Raw genomic sequence first — 18,136 nt, 5'->3', positions numbered from 1 at the left:
TCTAAGAAACATGCAGAAATGATGAACGATATTACTCAGTTTGGGTGGCTCTGTGTTTGTAACTGAAACGTTTGCCCATCTGCCTCAGCCTATCTTCTATGAATGGAGAAGGCATTGTGACTTCCCATCAGATGCGTCAGTTACTTCATGATGAACAAAATGTCATTATGTAAAAACCTGTTACTGTGTCTGACAATCCACAGGTTAAAACAGGCAGATGTACCTGTAGCTCCATTTCACTTTGTCTTCAGCTGCTAATGTGAAAATTACCATTGAACATGTCAGAAGGAGAAAGAAATGGCAGCGATTGTCAGGCATGACTACCAGGTTCTGAGTGCCCAGATGTTTTGTATTGCCGTGCATAATCCCAGCTGCTTGTAGCCACAAGGTATGACTAGCAGGCTATGAAAGTATATATTTAAAATTGAATGGTTAATCTTTTATTATTTATTTTTGAGAGCAGGTGTTCTGTGCTGTAAAAGTAGTGATCTGTGTAAACATGAGATAAGAGGAGAAATAAGATTCTGCAATTTACTTTTACAGGACAAGCTTTTCAAAGCTCAAAACAATTTGTTTACTTTATGGAAAAGAAGGGTAAGATATGGAATTACAATCTAATTTCTAGTACAGTAAGTCTAGCAGAGGACTGTATGGTGAGGGCCAGGACTTGCAAGCTGGAGCTAGATAAAGCAAACTGGAAGACAGTTCCCCTGGTTTCCAGTGACAGGTCCACTAAATTGCCTGGAATCTGAAGGGTTTTCCATCAGTTCTGATTATGTTTCTGAAATAAATGATGTAGTTCAAATGAAAGTCATGGGCTTAATGTAGAGGCAAACTTCTTCTGTTCCGCAGGAGCTAGGTTATCAGTGCATCTACTGTCCTCTGAACTATTTCTATGGGTGACCTAAATATTCTTTGAAATCAATAGGAGGAAAAATTGTGGTTTTTATAATGGTAGTATATTTAGCACAAATTTAACTGGTTGGAATTCTGGCTTTCTAAAAATGCCTTGTTTATTTTCCCTTCTTCATGTCTTTCTTCTATTAATTTTCTTAAAATCTGGAATTTTCTGAATGAATTTAATTAGAATGAAAAATTATATTTTTGCATGTCCAAAAAAAGTAACAAACAAGTCAGTTGTTGCAAGAATACAGAGGAAGAAGTGGAGGGGAACCTGGAAAATAAGTGTCAGAGTAAATTCTGTGGAATGACTTTGTACATGTTACAAATGGTAAGTTACTGTCCGTCAAAGCAGTCCATCTGAGCAGAAACCTACAAGCACTGTAAGACTCTAACAGGATGAATGGCTTTTATTTTGAACATCTCTGGTTATTTTTGACCCTCCTTCCTATTTTCTTCATTTTGCCTAGTATGTTATAAACGTGTGACCACGCATTTGTTTCCTCCTTCCTTTTGCAAGATTGCCCGTTATGGCTGTAACTGAAGATCAAAGAAGGAAAGTATACGAGTGTGTGTGTGTGTATATATATATATATATGCATATATATTAGTCTTATATATGCATACTTGTACATATGCTTGCTTTTCATAAGAACTTGTGGTTCTATGGTAATTTCAGTAGCTGTTACTAAATCTTGACATAAATTTGATTACAGTGGAAAAATATGCAAGCTCCCTACCATGCAGCTGATCTGTGGCCATTACGTATTTTGCACCTTGCTACCTGCCATCTGTCTGCTGGCGTAGTGCGCAGATATAGTAATAGGGGAAAATTCCAGTACCCTAGGAAACAGCATATAGGAGATGATGACTATTCTGATCCATGAAATACCTTCATGTGCTGCTAATGTCATTGCATCAGACTTAATCTTTTGACCCTTGCCTGGATTATACTATTTCCTTAAATGTGTTGCAATAGCTAAGCATTGTTTTATAGAGAATGTAAGTATTCTAAAGATACTAAAGCATCTAGAAAGAGAATTTGAGAAACATTAAAAATGTGGAGATGTATTCTCCTTGAACATATAATTATAATTATAATTATCTGGTTTTAAGGAGTTTAGGGTTTGGTTGAAATAGTCACTGAATACTCCGGCAGGACTCTCCTTTATGAAATTAGACTTGTTTACAATCTGTCCGCTCAATTTAGCGTGCTCTGACTGAAGAATTTCACTATCCTTTTGGATGAAATTCCATTCTCTTTTGTGATGTCTTCATGTGGTACACAAAGCCAACAGGAAGAAGGAAACACAGGCCTGAGGCCAAGTTCCATTCTGATTTTTTTTGGTGCCTATTCTTAATTGTTCAATGCTACCTGTTTTTCTGATTACGTTTTCTTGTATATACATTTGTGTAGCAGTAGCTTCATCTTAACCATGCAGCGTTTTTTTCTGATGTGAGTGTTTACAGCCCTCCGGTGGGTCCAGCGTATCTGTGCAAGGTCAAGAGGAGCACTGCTCATGTAGATTCTGAGTCTGCAAGCTGTTCCACTTGGCTCCAACTGTCTGTGCATTTGGAATAGTCCGTGGGGGACAAGATGACAAATGGAGTGAGTTCTGGCCTTTTCAGAGCATGAATATCTATCTTACTAAGTATTTGCTATCTGTATTAATTGGGGAGCAAATAAATATATTGAATAAGATGACAGTTCCCCATTCTTTCATATCTGGAAATCATATGACCTTTATATATTAGGAAAGCAATCTGAGATGCTAAATGAACGTGAAGTTGTATATGCATAGGTGAACTGTGGAAACAAAAAATAACCAAACAAAAAACATACAAAAAAACCAACCCAAAACAACAGCAATAAAGCTTCACTTATTTTCTCTGGTGGAAACTTAGGAGAGTTCACTTAAAATGTCAGGATTGAAGCGTACATTTAGCATATTTCTAGAATAAATAATAACAGCTGAGCCTGCTGAATCGTATTTATCCATAATGAAGTCTGGGGGGCCTCAGCAGGTCACAGCAGGGATGGATGTGACCAACTGTACTTTGATTTTATTTTATTTTTTATTCTACTACAGAACACAAACTAAACAATTTATCTTGAATACATTCTGATCCCAAATAAAATTATTTTGTAAATGATTAAATGCTTTGTGTTCTAGTTTTCTAAAAATGTTCTTACTTTTGTGCAATGAAAGTTCTAAGCCAGATACTCTTAAACTTCCAAGTATACTGAAGTTGTGTTAGCCGTATTCCACTGAATAGCAGCATGATAGTTAGTCTGTTTTTTACACTAATCTGGTTGAGCTCTGGTTTGTATACAAGTGTGGGGTTATAAGTAATTCCAGCTATAAGAGAACCGTCACTGGAGAGTTTTATGGTTTGTGTTGATCTGCATTTAATGATCTTTTTCAATAGTGGGAATTAAAACTCAAAATTATTTTATTCTTGAAGAAAGAATGCTTAATAATCCTCACAGTGAGGACAGCAGCAGTAGGAGCATGGAGCTACTTGTCTCTGCTGTGCCATGGTGTGACCATGGAACTGATTCATGTATCCAGTCTTCTGCTTTATGCCTGTTCAAGAGATGCTTCCAGTGACTGAGTCAAATGAGGAAAAAGAGCTCAGTAATTCTTGGAAAGTATAAAAAATTGTCCATGCTTTCTGTCCTGTTTCGGTGATTAGTCTCTGTGATGGGTTCATGTATTTGGGGGCTGTCTGTACACTCCCTGCCCCTCCTCCCCCCCCCCCCCCCCCCCCCCAATCTCCCTTTAGAAATCTTGTCTGGATGCTTTGTGAGGCCTTTGGATGGCTGCCTGGGAATTCCTGTAGTAGCTCCAGTCGGGCCATAGGACATTCAGTTGGAGTCACAGTTCCTCCAGAGCTGCAGATGCACAGAAATCCTAGACGTTTTGACAGCGTGTGTTCAGATCAGATGTACCATGTATGTGCCACAGCAGTAATTTGCACATGGGTGGTAAATCTATTTGCATAAGATGAGGATCCTTATATCCTGTCTGACCTATATGCTGGGTTTGCTTTTCTGTCAGGAAGATCCTAAATGGCAATGTAAGACTCACATTTCTTCCCATATTCAATTTCTACTGCAGTAGCTTCTGGAGAATCTAACTAAAAATATAGGGTGGGGATGGGACTGCAGTTCAGGATGCAGCATGTGGAGAACATCAGTCATCTTTGGGGCCAGTTCCAGTACGGCAGCAAACCTTACGGATGTGAGCTGACAGCTGCATGGATGTGCAAGGTAGCAATGGAGCTGCAGCACCACAGATTATGGGTGGTCATCTACACATCCAGCCTTGGACCAGTGTTTCCTTGCAGAAGGGCACTTCTGTCTTTGAAGCCTGTCAGCTTCTGTTTGATGGCTTTTTAGGTATTGATTTCTTGTTTGGCTGAGGTTTAGTGTTTCTGTCCTCCTTCACTTCCTTGAGATTTTATAGCAATCCTTGCCCTTCACTAACACTTCTTGAGCAGTTTCACGCTGGATGTCTGTGATTTTAAATGTCTGAGGTATGACAGAATTCTTTAAAAGCAGCAGTGACTCAGAGGTGACAGTGCAGGAGGCAGTGGGCACAAACCAGAGGTTCCATCTGACTGTTTCCAAGAGCTTCTGTACTGGGTGGGTGATGGAGCGCAGGTTGTGAAGTCTCCTCCTGAGAGATCTTCCAAAGCTATCAGAGTTTTGCTTGAGGGAATGGGACTGGGCGGGCCCAGAGGGGACTTCAATCCCAACCAGTCTATGATGCAATGATTTTACAGAAACATTTCATATTGAGCCCTGCACAAAGTGCCTCAAATTTATTTCTAAACAACTCGCAGTTCATCACACTGTGGCTGCCTTGCTTATGCTGTGCATTTCAGACAAGAAGGATGAACAAAATGAAATCTTTCTTTTGGTGCTAATACCTGCTATTCAACTTAGCTTCTGATAGATTTCCACTCGTAGCAGTTGTGTTGAAAAGATGATTTTGTGTCCTCTCTTCATTTTTGAATTACTTTGCTCTGTACCTCTGCCAGTTTTCAGAGATCTTTTTGATTTCTAACGTGGCCCTTGCACAGCAGTTCTCATTGCTCACTCTGTCAGTGCACTGGCTGGCTGTATTTTGACACGTTGCAGCTTGTTATTTGCAAGATTTTAATGGTTCAGTGTTGAACACTTACAAAGTGCTACTGGGTGTAACTGGTTCACCTGCTGGTAGCTATGCAGGTTTTGAGTGTGGCTGGCAAAAGGAACAAGTCTGTATGTGCTCAAGTTCCAGATCCCTGGTGGAGTGTTACCTTGTTCCATGTTGCCAGAGGGCAGATTTGTCTGTAACAGTGGTGATGGAGAAGATGTGACTTTGTGCTTAAAAACCAAAACTAAAAACCCTTTTGCCTTTTGTCATTTCTACTTGTTGTAATTTGCTTTGCCTTTTTTTTGTCTAACAGACAGACGTACATCTTAATAACAGTAGGGTCTTGTGAGTTAAATAAAGGGATGAGAGCCAGTGGTGCCAGGAGGCTTTTGAAATAAAATGAAATAACAGTAGATTAAAATATTTTTTTCAGTTATAATTCATCTTATGTTGCTTAATACATGTGACAAAACTGGAAAGGAATACATGTCTTCTGTTCTAGGTATGTTTCTTTCTACCACTGGAAAAGAATTGATGATCTCATGGAAAAATGACATGATAGTTAATACAGGCTGGCCTTAGGAAAATTATTTCTTACTGGTTTCTGCAGCAACTGTGGTACTAAAAAAAAGTCAAGCTAATGAGAATTGTTACTTAAGAGTATATGTTGTCTTTTTTTTTTTTTTTTTTTTTTTTTTTGTTTAATACATTAATGCATCTGAATTAATAAAACAAGGGCCATTTGTTGTAAACAGGTTTCTGACTTCCTACTCTAAAACACTGGAAGCTTTTTCCTTTTCCTTTTGGTTTAAAAACCAAAACAAATCAGCTGGAGCTGAGTGGAACAGGCATAAATGAAATGCTGCTTTTTTGCTTTGTCAGATGTCTGTCAGCTTTGCTAGTGAGAAGAATATTGGAATAATCCTTTGGGCTCCAAACTGCATGGTTTACAGCAGGGTTGAGAACTGATGTGTATCGTGTTCTCTGTTTGGAATCGACAGTTTATCCCAAGTGGAAAAAAAATAACCCAGTAATGTTAGCAATGTTACGTAAAGGCTTTTATCTGTAGATAGATCAGTTATATTATCTATATAAATACATATGAAATAAATTGGCATTTAGATAAAATATTGATACCTGTTTCATCTGGATTATATAGATATGAATATGTATACGTTTTAACAGATGCATAACATTTTGTTTCCATGAAAACAGGTCTGTTCTTGATATTTATATTTTTTCCTAATGTATTTGATTTCTAACTAGTAAAATATATGCTTGTTTCCACTGAATAGAACTGTATTTGTCTTTGCAAAGTTGTATCTAACTAGGGAAGGTACTTGAGTTGAAGAACAGAAGGAACTAGGTAACTATCTAGTATGATACCTCATCTTTAGTCTGTGGCAGTGTGCTTTGATTGTGTATTAGGTACTTCACAGTGTCTTAAACCTTGCAAAAGAGCTAATTTAGTGAAGAAGGCAGCAAAAAATCTTGAAAGGGCAGATTCCACCATACTTATAGTGTCTCTTTATTAATTTATTCCAGTAGTAACAGGATAAAATGGGGAGGGGAAAAGAAGTGGATGTGGGGAAACCCTTTGGCTGATAGTTTGATGGTGGATTTTTTAGATGAGTTTTGATACAAGCAATGGACAGTTATGTTTGTGTGCTGTACACCAGGGCAGGTTCGAGAAACCTCCTGGTAGAACTTCTTAGGAAATAAATAGTGTGTGCTGGCACGTTTCGGTAATGGGTCATATTTGTCCGTATGTGCAGTATTTTACATGTGTAAATGTATGTACTCTATAATATTTTCTGTTCAAGCTCATGTCTGCATGGTAACACTGTGTAAGAACTTCATTTGTGGAAGAAATGTTTTTCCTCTGAGGGCAGAATATCCAAGTTGCTCTCAGATTGAATTGTGCTCTACTACACAAGCAAACACTACAAAATAGAATTTTTAGGGGCAGTACAGTGTGTTTGTGCTGGTTAGTGTGAAAATTCAGGGCAGTATGTAAATGCATTTGGGAACATTGTTTGGCTGTTCAGAGGATGAAACATGCAAGAACTCATTAGAGGGGGAATTTCAGAGTTGGATTATGTGAAGAGAAAGTGACAGTTAATGCCTGGAGTTCTTTATGTCCTAACTCTCATTTTACAGGTGAAGAAACTGATGAAGAGTGAAGAACGTAACTTTGTAGGAGCCAGCTGAAATACATGTGTAGACCTGTGAAGAGTAGAAAGCTAAGAGCACCAAGCCTATAATTTAACTGCAGTATGTGTCTCTGTGGGACTGGAGGAGCAGTGAAGCATCACCTCTTGGCACAGGGGGACAATAGTTTTCCCAGATTAGCTCTGTGTACAGATAGATATCTGTACATTTGTTCATCTGTTCTTCGAGCAGTGTGTAGAATGATGGCCCACTCCTCAGTGTTTAGATGTCCTTTTTTCAATTCCTGAGATTTCTCCTGTCCCCTTTTCACTTTCTTAAATTTTGGTTTTCCTTGCAGTAGCTGGAACTGCTGGGAGAAGGAGGGAGAGATTTGAGACAAGTGTTGTTCTGTGTCCCATTGGACTGCAAACTGACTCCTAACGTGTCAGGATGTATGAGCAGAGGGAAAGGAACACGAGTGTGTGATCTGAGGTAAAGCGCAGTCATTGCTCTTTGCTGCCAAGCAGGCAGGAGTACTAAGCATGATTACATCAGTTCATAAAATAGTAGGCTTTGCTTTCCTCTTTGCACTATCAGCTTCAATGCAAAAGCTGATGTGATGCCCATAGGAAAAGTTCAAACCAAACGTCTTGCTTCAATTTTATTTTATTTTTTTTTCTCTTCAGAAAGTGCTCTTTGTTTTTGAAGCCAGTGGTGATTTTGCCACTCATTTCAACGAGTATTTTTAATAACAGCCAATGAGGTGACATTCAGCTGGACTGGCAGAGAAACATCTTCATGTGCTGCTTGTAACAACGTAGTTGAAGTCGAAGGCTTTGTGTTCATTCTCTTTTGAATATGCACAGGAAATTGGTTAGAGAAGAATGGTAGTCTTGCGTTATTTTAATGTGTTAAAATGTGCTTATATATTTCTGTTGTTGTGGAACTTCCTGCTGATTCTGTTGGGTTATATGAGAATTTGAATGGGTCTATAGAGAATGCCTATTGAAGCAGGATTCCCAGCTTGCAGCAGTGAGGGGTTTTGGCTCAGCTGGGATGGCTGTGCTGGCTGATATTGAAACAGCTGCTGGTTACCTTTTGCACCTCGTTTCAGGAACATGCATTTAAAAAATGAGCGTACTTGAACAGAACTGCTCATAACATGAGAGCTTAAATGTGTAGTGATGTATGTTAACGATACATGAATATGTAAGTTATTCTGGGTTCTTCTGAACACTTATTTGTGCTGCAGAAATTTCAGCTGCCATTTAACAAAAATAATCCATCAGGATAAGGCTGGTTATTCTGTATGTCAGAACAGAATTTCATACCTCACCAGTTTAGCTTGGGAAATATTTAGAATGTAATTTGGCAAGCGCTGGGAAGATCTATACTGTGTAATCCTTGCAAGGGAAGTGAAGCACAAGGGATGTTGTGAAGAAAATGCACATCCAGCACATGAGAAATGGCTATAACTGCTCTTCATTGTAAGCAGGTTGTTTTAGTGCCAGTGGCTGAAGGTGAAGGAGAGTTGGCCATAGGGAGGAGCCTGGCACTATGGAGATGTGAATGTGAGCCTGGATGATTTTGCCACTGAAAGGGTAAGTGTAAACTATCTGTGCTGCGCTCTCAGCTGAACTGTTATTTCTCCTTTAAAACTCTGTCTTAGCGGCTTTTGATGAAACATTTGGTTTTTAAAGTTTCATTTCCTATGCAATTAAAACACATGAGAACCTTGCATCGAAGTCCTGTTGAGATAATCGTAAGGTTCTGTTGCTTATGGTAGAAAATAGTTCTGTGATGCAGTTTGTTCTCAAGTTAGGAAAAAACAGCTGCTGATAGAGGACAGTGGGGACAGAAATGCTTTTTTGACCAAAGCATATAGGAAAGTGATATTAAAAAGGAGGTAGGAGTGGAAGAAGCAAGCATTCACATTTCCAGGGAAGCTCTGTGTTTATGTAAAGCACAGCAGCTGCACTGCAAACCCCTCTCTGGATGACCTCAGTCCTGAACAAGACAGCCTGTTCTGGGTGCAGGTGTGATTACTGAATTATTTGTTCTGTTTCAGTGTCAGTCAGTCACAGGGAGGAATTCTGGGTAAAATTCGTATCCACTGAATAAATTGAATTGGTATATTTGGTATTCCAGAGTGTGCTGTGTGCCTTCCTGCTATTGCAGAAATAGTTGATTTTATTCCGTTGAATTACATCAGTTAAATAGGACGGACAAGAGGAAGCGGCTCCCGCAACAACCTCTGAATACATCAGGCAGGCAGATGGAAAGGCAGGACTGGACTGAGGATGGAGCAAGATATAGAAGACAGTTTTTGACAGCTGACTTGCGATCTGTTTTGAAGAGGCTTATGTATGCTGTTTGAAATGTGGATTTTAGGTTTCTTCCCTGTGCTTTGTGAGAAATGGAGCTGTGAATAAGTTCACTTCTAATTCATGTGTATCCAGGCAGGTTTGTTTGAATTTTACAAATCATGGAGCCTGTCAGAGATTGGCTAAACTACTCTAGGTGGCATTGATCTTTGCCATGTGTCAGTTGCTGTGCATCTTCTGTATGCGTTTTATCTCTTACTGATATATGAAGTTTTATGGGTAACTCCTGTTGTTTGGTGCATGCTGCCAGAGAGAAAGGCTGGCTTAATGAATGTGGGTACTTTTCTCACTCTAATTTCTGAATGAACAAATGTGGTCAGACTTGACTGTGAGGAAGCTGGGTACAGATTTACTCACATTTTTGGCATGTGTAGGGTGTGGGATCTTTTTGGAGTCTTGGAAGAATGAAGGCAGTGGGCCCTTCTAGAAAGATGACTCTAGTTTTCATTAGAAATTCCATGTCTGTCTGCTTTGGCAACTATTAAGGAGAAATCTATTTATTCACTATAAGATGTATGACTTCAGCATCAGAGTTTCTCTAATGCTTTATTAGGAGTGTTATTTTTATTTCTCCCTTTTATCAACTAAAATACATTAGAGAAATGTAGCCCCACAGATGGGTCGAACCCTTTGAAGGTTGCATGCTGTGGTGGCAATTATTATTCCTGTGTGTGAGATCTCAGTCTTTTATGGATTCACTGTTCTGTCATGTCTTTGAAAAAGCATGGTAGTGGCATCATTGTTAGCTTCATGGGAGGCAGAGCACTGGTATTGAAATGCCTTCACACAGATCACACAGAATCACACAGAATCATAGAATTGTAGGGGTTGGAAGGGACCTCTAGAGATCATCAAGTCCAACCCCCCTGCCAAAGCAGGCTCCCTACGTTGCACAGGTAGGCGTCCAGGCGGGTCTTGAATATCTCCAGAGAAGGAGACTCCACCACCTCCCTGGGCAGCCTGTTCCAGTGCTCCATCACCCTCACCGTAAAGAAGTTCTTCCGCACATTCGTGTGGAACTTCCTATGCTGTATTTCATCCCATTACCCCTAGTCCTGTCCCCACGCACTACTGAAAAGAGACCAGCCTCACCACTATGGCTCCCACACCTCAGGTATTTATAAACCTGGATCAAGTCCCCTCTCAGCCTTCTTTTCTCAAGGCTAAACAGACCCAGTTCCCTAAGTCTCTCCACATAGGGGAGATGCTCCAGGCCCTTCACCATCTTTGTGGCCCTCTGCTGGACTCTTTCCAAGAGATCCCTGTCTTTTTTGTACTGGGGAGCCCAGAACTGGACACAGTATTCCAGATGAGGCCTTAGATCCTTAGAAGAAAACACTTGCAACAGCAGTTATGGTGAAATTGAGGAACTTTATAGAGAAGCAAGACTATGCATTTCTACGAAGAAGGAAAGTGTGACACCAAAGAGGTTTCCTACCCAAGAAGACCATAGCTCTAGCTGTCTCTTAAATCGCTGCTCAACATCATTTGCTGCACTTGAGTGACTTGCAAAGGTTTCAGTCAGACCGAGCGAAGCAGAAGCTGCTGCTGTTACTCCATCCGTGTTGGAGAGACCGAACATGGCAGAAGTTGCCTCTGCTACGTTAGCCGTGTTGGAGTAATTGATCAGGGCAGGTGTTCCCACTGCTAATCCATCCCTGTTGGAGAGAAGAAGCGTGGCAGAAGTGTCTGCTGTTACTGCAGCGGTGTTAGAGAGACCAAAAAGGGCAGAAATTGCCGCTGCTACTCCATCTATGTAGTTGTCATCAAATGGGGCATATACTGCTGCTTCCAGTGCATTGGTGTTGGAGAGATGGAGTGGGGCGAAAGTTGCCTCTGCTACTTCATCTGTGTAGGAGTCATCAAACAAGGCAAAAACTGCCGCTGCTTCTCCATCTCTGTTGGAGAGACCAAGTGGGACAGAAGTGTCCACTAATATTCCACTGGTGTTAGAGAGACCAAACAAGGCAGAAATTGCCGCTGCTACTCCATCTATGTAGTTGTCATCAAATGGAGCATAAACTGCCGCTTCCAGTGCATCGGTGTTGGAGAGATGGAGTGGGGCAGAAGTTGCTTCTGCTGCTCCAGCTGTGTAGGAGTCATTGAATGGGGCATAAACTGCTGCTGCTTCTCCATATGTGTTGGAGAGACCAAGTGGGTCAGAAGTGTCCACTGATATTCCACTGGTGTTAGAGAGACCAAACAAGGCAGAAATTGCCGCTGCTACTCCATTTATGTAGTTGTCATCAAATGGGGCATGAACTGCCGCTTCCAGTACGTCGCTGTTGGAGAGATGGAGTGGGGCAGAAGTCGCTTTTGCTACTTCATCTGCGTAGGAGTCATCAAACAAGGCAAAAACTGCCGCTGCTTCTCCATCTCTGTTGGAGAGACCAAGCGGGACAGAAGTATCCACTGCTCCTGCATCAGTGTTAGAAAGACCAAACAAGGCAGAAATTGCTGCTGCTACTCCATCTACATAGTTGTCATCAAATGGGGCATAAACTGCCGCTTCCAGTGCATCAGTGTTGGAGAGATGGAGTGGATCAGAAGTTGCCTCTGCTACTCCAGCCGTATTGGAGTGATTGATCAGGGCAGGTGTTCCCACTGCTTCTACATCTCTGTTGGAGAGACCAAGCGGGACAGAAGTGTCTGCTGCTTCTGCATTGGTGTTAGAGAGACCAAACAGGGCAGAAATTGCCGCTGCTACTCCATTTATGTAGTTGTCATCAAATGGGGCATAAACTGCCGTTTCCAGTGCATCGGTGTTGGAGAGATGGAGTGGGGCAGAAGTTGCCTCTGCTACTTCATCTGTGTAGGAGTCATCAAACAAGGCAAAAACTGCCGCTGCTTCTCCATCTCTGTTGGAGAGACCAAGCAGGACAGCAGTGTCCACTAATATTCCACTGGTGTTAGAGAGACCAAACAAGGCAGAAATTGCCGCTGCTACTCCATCTATGTAGTTGTCATCAAATGGGGCATAAACTGCCGCTTCCAGTACATTGGTGTTGGAGAGATGGAGTGGGGCAGAAGTTGCTTCTGCTGCTCCAGCTGTGTAGGAGTCATTGAATGGGGCATAAACTGCTGCTGCTTCTCCATATGTGTTGGAGAGACCAAGCGGGTCAGAAGTGTCCACTGATATTCCACTGGTGTTAGAGAGACCAAACAAGGCAGAAATTGCCGCTGCTACTCCATCTATGTAGTTGTCATCAAATGGGGCATAAACTGCCACTTCCAGTGCATCAGTGTTGGAGAGATGGAGTGGAGCAGAAGTTGCCTCTGCTACTCCAGCCGTATTGGAGTGATTGATCGGGGCAGGTGTTCCCACTGCTTCTCCATATGTGTTGGAGAGACCAAGCGGGACAGAAGTGTCTGCTGCTTCTGCATCGGTGTTAGAGAGACCAAACAGGGCAGAAATTGCCGCTGCTACTCCATCTACATAGTTGTCATCAAATGGGGCATAAACTGCCGCTTCCAGTGCATTGGTGTTGGAGAGATGGAGTGGGGCAGAAGTTGCCTCTGCTACTCCAGCCGTATTGGAGTGATTGATCAGGGCAGGTGTTGCCACTGCTGCTTCTTCTCTGTTGGAGAGATCAAGTGGGGCAGAAGTGTCTGCTGCTCCTGCATCGGTGTTAGAGAGACCAAACAGGGCAGAAACTGCCGCCGCTATTCCATCTATGTAGTTGTTATCAAATGGGGCATAAACTGCCGCTTCCAGTACATTGGTGTTGGAGAGACTGAGTGGGGCAGAAGTTGCCTCTGCTGCTCCAGCTGTGTAGGAGTCATTGAATGGGGCATAAACTGCTGCTGCTTCTCCATCTGTGTTGGAGAGACCAAGCGGGTCAGAAGTGTCCACTGCTATTCCGTTGGTGTTAGAGGGACTGATCGGGTCAGAAATTGCTGCTGCTGTTCCATCTATGCAATTGTCATCAAACAAAGCATAATCTGCCGCTTCTGGTCTATCTGTGTTGGAGAGATGGAGTGGGGCAGGAGTTATGTCTGCTACTCCATCAGTCTTGGAGAGACCAAGTGGGGCAGAAGTTGCCTCTGCTACTCCAGCTGTGTTGGAGTCATTGAATGGGGCAGAAACTGCCGCTGCTTCTTCATCTGTGTTGGAGAGACCAAGCAGAGCAGAAGTGTCCACTGCTCCTGCATTGGTGTTAGAGAGACTGATCCGGTCAGAAATTGCTGTTGCTGTTCCATCTATGCAGTTGTCATCAAACGTGGCATTATCTGCCGCTTCTGGTCTATCCGTGTTAGAGAGATGGAGAGGGGCAGGAGTTATGTCTGCTAATCCATCAGTCTTGGAGAGACCAAGTAGGGCAGAAGTTGCCTCTGGTAATCCAGCTGTGTTGGAGTGATTGATCGGGACAGAAGTTGCCGCTGCTACTCCACCCATGTTGGGGAGACTGAGCGGGGATGAAGTTGCTGCTGATACTCCATCTGTGCTGTCCTCTGCCTGTTCAAAGTTAACAAATACAAATGGTCAACACTCAGCTCAAAGGACGATGCAATGGCAAGCATTTTATAAATCCAGAAGACCATCACCTGTTCGACTTCAGATTCCAAAAGGCCCTGATTTTCCTCATCAGGGTAGTCCATGGGGTGCACACAAGCACTGCACCTGGAAAATGGAAGGCACATTCAGTTGCACACGCTGCCTATTGCGCTCCTAACAGCCCTTTCTTGGCCACCTGTTTCAGACTGACAGCAAACTGGGAGAGAGCAGCACACACTTACTATTAGATACTTAAATGTTCTCCTGCATACTATGGTGTTTACTAGCAAGTTCTTCCCTGAAACAAGACTGCTATGAAAGATGCAGCATACTTTATTCCCAGAGGTGCTGACAGCCCACAGTAGCCCCAGGCAGCTTTTTTTCCTGCCTCCAGCTGATACTGGCCAGTGGAGGCATGGGATGATGGGGGTGACCAGAGGGGAAGAAATGATGTCTAGAACAGGTGAGCAGTCATTCTGGGAGGTATATATGCACAGGATGGGCTATGTGCAGGGAGGCCAAATTCGCCTGTGGGTTGAGCTGCCATCGTCAGGACGTGCTGATTTTGCCAGGCTTTTAAGCACACCTGAGTGCCCTTGAGAACAGAAACCAGCAGGCACATACCTTCTCAATGTCTTTCTCAGTCTCCGGAAAAACTGGATCTTCATGATCCGTCAAAACTGGGCACTTCTACCAGCACCACCACCACCAGTGCCAACACTGCCAGTACCAATACCTGCACCAGCACCAGTACCAGCACCTGCACCAGAATGCACTGTGCTTGTGGGGGCTGTGCTTGCGGGGCCCCAGGTCTGCTGCGTGATTTATGACATCACAGAAGGCTTAGTGACTCTTGGTGATGTGAATTGCCAGTTGCCAAGGCTAGCTGTACCAGTCTTCCATTTGTAAGGCCCTTGGGGCAGAGGAAGGGGTTCACATGTTCCAAAAATATATGTATTTACCAGGGCAATGTGGCCAAAGGAAGCAACCCCTTGCATACCTACAGGAACACAGGATGCCCAAGCCACTGCTCCAAATCTTTGTAGATTTCACTCAGAGCCCCTCCATTCCCTCTGGTGTATCTTCATGTCTTCTCTGTTATCCTCCCTGCAAGCACCAAGTCTCCCTTGGGTGATACACATAGAATCATAGAATCACAAGGTTGGAAAGGACCAAGTGAAGAGCTAAAAGTGAAGGCTGTCTCGGCTTGTTTGGTGCAAAGAACATTTTGAATAAAGTCTGCTATCCAGTGTAGCTCTCGTAACGTAGATTCAACTTGCTGTGAACTAGTGCTCTTCTCATTTTTTGGTAGGCTGCAACACCTTCTAGCACAGCTCATGATCTACAGACATAAAAATTCAGCTGCAATTAACTCTTGTGATCTCAGGGTTTAAACTCACAAACAAAAAGGCTGATTACAATCACATAAAGAGAGATTAGAATTGAGGATTAAAGTTCAGGCTCCTCTAGGTATGTTATCAAGAGAGTAATTGATTGTCAACACTGAAATTAAACATCGGGTCAGTGGTATTTTTGGCATAAATTTAAGTAAATTTCTGCTTCTCTTAAGACTATAGCAGAAGGTATCTTATTTTCATCCTACAGCGCAGGGATCTTTTTAGTGTTTTCACTGTGTTCCACAAATGCCTTCGTATGTGATAAAAATAATTCTAAAATGACAAAGGGTTGATAGTGAGATACCTATGCCAGTATCAGTGTACTCTTGTTTGGTGATATGAATTGAGCATTCCTTTGCATTGTGTGCTTTAGATTTTTTGTAGGCAAGAAAAATGGAAGTTATTTTGCTGAGACTGGCTAATTTTAAATCTGAGCTCTTGCTTGTGATCCAGTGTAATTTATGTGAAATATCTGACTGTAACTGAAGATGTAAGGGGATAAATTTCACGTTATCTGTGAGGGTTTTAGAAGGGTTTTAGGCTACTCAAAAATGTTTGACTAACTTGATTGGATAGTAAAAATCAGATGAGTATACAATCCGATGTGCTGTAACACAGCATGGTTCTTGGACCATAGGAGCTGTCTGCTGTCTGTTTTTCTTTGAAATCACCTGAAACATACATATTTTCTGAAACTGGGGATGCCCAAATTGGTCAGTGTATTCTTGAGGCAGCATTTGGTGAATACTTCACCATTTCTGATCATGGAAAGTAATGGGGAGGGATTTGGCAGGGCTGAGGGCAGCTCGAGCACCACCCACTGTCTGCACCAGTAGCAGCCAGGCACTGTGCTGAGCATCCGGCACTCTCTGTCAGCCCTTCTGCTGTCCCCACCACGGTGTTCTGTCTAGGTTGGCTGGGTGTATTATTAGATGGAGAAGTTGTTGGCATTGATGCCACAAATCAGTCACAAATCAGAACAGAGAGTCATCCTGCTCATTGTAATAACATAATGCAATACATCAGATGCCGTCGTGGCCAGCTTGAAAAAAAGACAATGAAACACCCCAGTAGGAGGAGTGGTGTCATTCACACAAGTTGCAGGTCACTTGGGATAGATTAGAGTACTTTCTTTATGCTATTCTAGGCATTTGAATTGCTTTCTTAATTATGTTAATTCATTTTGGACTATGAAATTTGTAACTGTTCTGTCTGGAAAGAAAATGATGTCTGTTTTTGGCAAATATCAGGTAACAGTGGCAGTGGAGGAGCTTCTTCAGTCATAAGCTATTTATCTTAACCACTTGTGATGGACTAAGCTACACCTGAATTTAGAGCTAAAGACTCAGAGGAAGGAAGTGCTTTTCATGTCTTAAGCTCTTTCTGAAAGCAGAAAACTGGTTGCATTTCACTTTTGCATAAAGTGCTGTTGCTTTTGATATGCAAATAGGTGCACTGTACTGTGTAACTTCAGTTTTCTAGAGACCAAAAGGAATGGCAGAGGAAAATGTATGTGGTGCAGGAATTCAGATGGTATCGAAGCAGGGTTCCTATTCTATTTCACAAATCAATCCTAAATGCCAACAAAGCAAAAAGAGATCAAATCGGGTTGGACCGTGAGGACAGGGATTGCCTTGTGTGATAAGGGGCATTTGAGAATTTCTGCATGTAATGAATATAAAAGGCAGCTGAGCTGACTGAATGTTAAAGCAGCTGTAGTGAGCAGTAATAGAACAGAGTGGGTTGTAGCTGAGCGACAGCTCATCGTATAATCATCATGTTTTCCTCTTAGACCATCTCTGAAAAACAAGAAAGACTTTTTCTTTTTTATCTTCATCTAACAAGCAGATTTTGAGTAATTATTTTTGTTGAAAATGTGCATTAACATCTTATCTATATATGTTTTTGTGTGTATATATATAGAGAGAGAGAGTCGAGTGATGAGACTTGCTGTCTGTGGTTCAAAATCTATTCTCCCTCCCTCACCTCATTAAGCTACAGTGTTTCCCCTACTCATTTCTCCTTTACCTTAATCGTTTCTCTTGTATAGAAGTGAGATTTGCTCTGCTGGCATTTCACGATGCACAGATATTTGGTTAGCGAAGCAGACTTGTGCACGTCTCAGCGCCTTTGACACTCTCCATTCTTTTTCCCACCCACCCTCACCTCGAGAAGCTGCGGGTGTGCAGCACAGATGGTGGCAAACCAGGGAGCTGTGCTGATTGCGGGCGGTTGGAATCACCCTGGCTCAGCCGTACCAGGTCGGTGAGGCAGACTGTGGGCTCCTTTCTTTGGTTTCAGTCCTCAGAAGCTGACTGGGGAGAAACAAGGCTTCTGCAGTCAGCTGAAGCATCAGCAGGTTCCCAGTTTTTCCAGGAAACTCACTGAAACCTCTGAATCTTTTACCTTGTGTTACTGGGAGAGTGGCAACTGGAAATCTGCTTTATTTGGTGAAGCAAGAGTTAAACAAAAGTAGGCCTTGTGAAGTGAAACTAAAATCAATAGGAAACCACATTTTCTCTGTAGGCAGCAATGCCTGTAGCGTGCTCCAGCTTTGTGCTGCATTTTCTCATCCGGCAGTAACCAGAAAGGTCCTCTCCCACAAGTAGGTACTTAACAATATGGTGTAGCGATGCTCTGGAGTTTGTCAGCTTCTGTATCTAT

At 42.3% G+C, this 18,136-nt stretch overlaps 1 protein-coding gene across 8 annotated transcripts in view; it reads left to right on the top strand.

The window, feature by feature from the left end:
* Positions 1-18,136, top strand: part of OTUD7A (OTU deubiquitinase 7A) — a 106,054-nt gene that overhangs the window by 23,202 nt on the left and 64,716 nt on the right. For 2 of the 8 annotated variants that reach the window (XM_085515007.1, XM_032446782.2), the window contains exons 1-2: positions 7,555-7,688; positions 8,692-8,797. The exons of the other annotated variants lie outside the window; for them this stretch is intronic. The gene's annotated coding sequence lies outside the window, so the exon portion shown is untranslated. Of the gene's footprint in view, positions 1-7,554; positions 7,689-8,691; positions 8,798-18,136 lie in introns of those variants that run through there. 8 annotated transcript variants of the gene reach the window in all.

Source organism: Coturnix japonica, chromosome 14 (genome assembly GCF_054131305.1).
Source record: "Coturnix japonica strain WE chromosome 14, WE-NBRP24, whole genome shotgun sequence".
NCBI lineage: Eukaryota > Metazoa > Chordata > Aves > Galliformes > Phasianidae > Coturnix > Coturnix japonica.
Note: the sequence above shows the minus strand (reverse complement) of the source record. Positions and strands in the feature narration are given on the sequence as shown.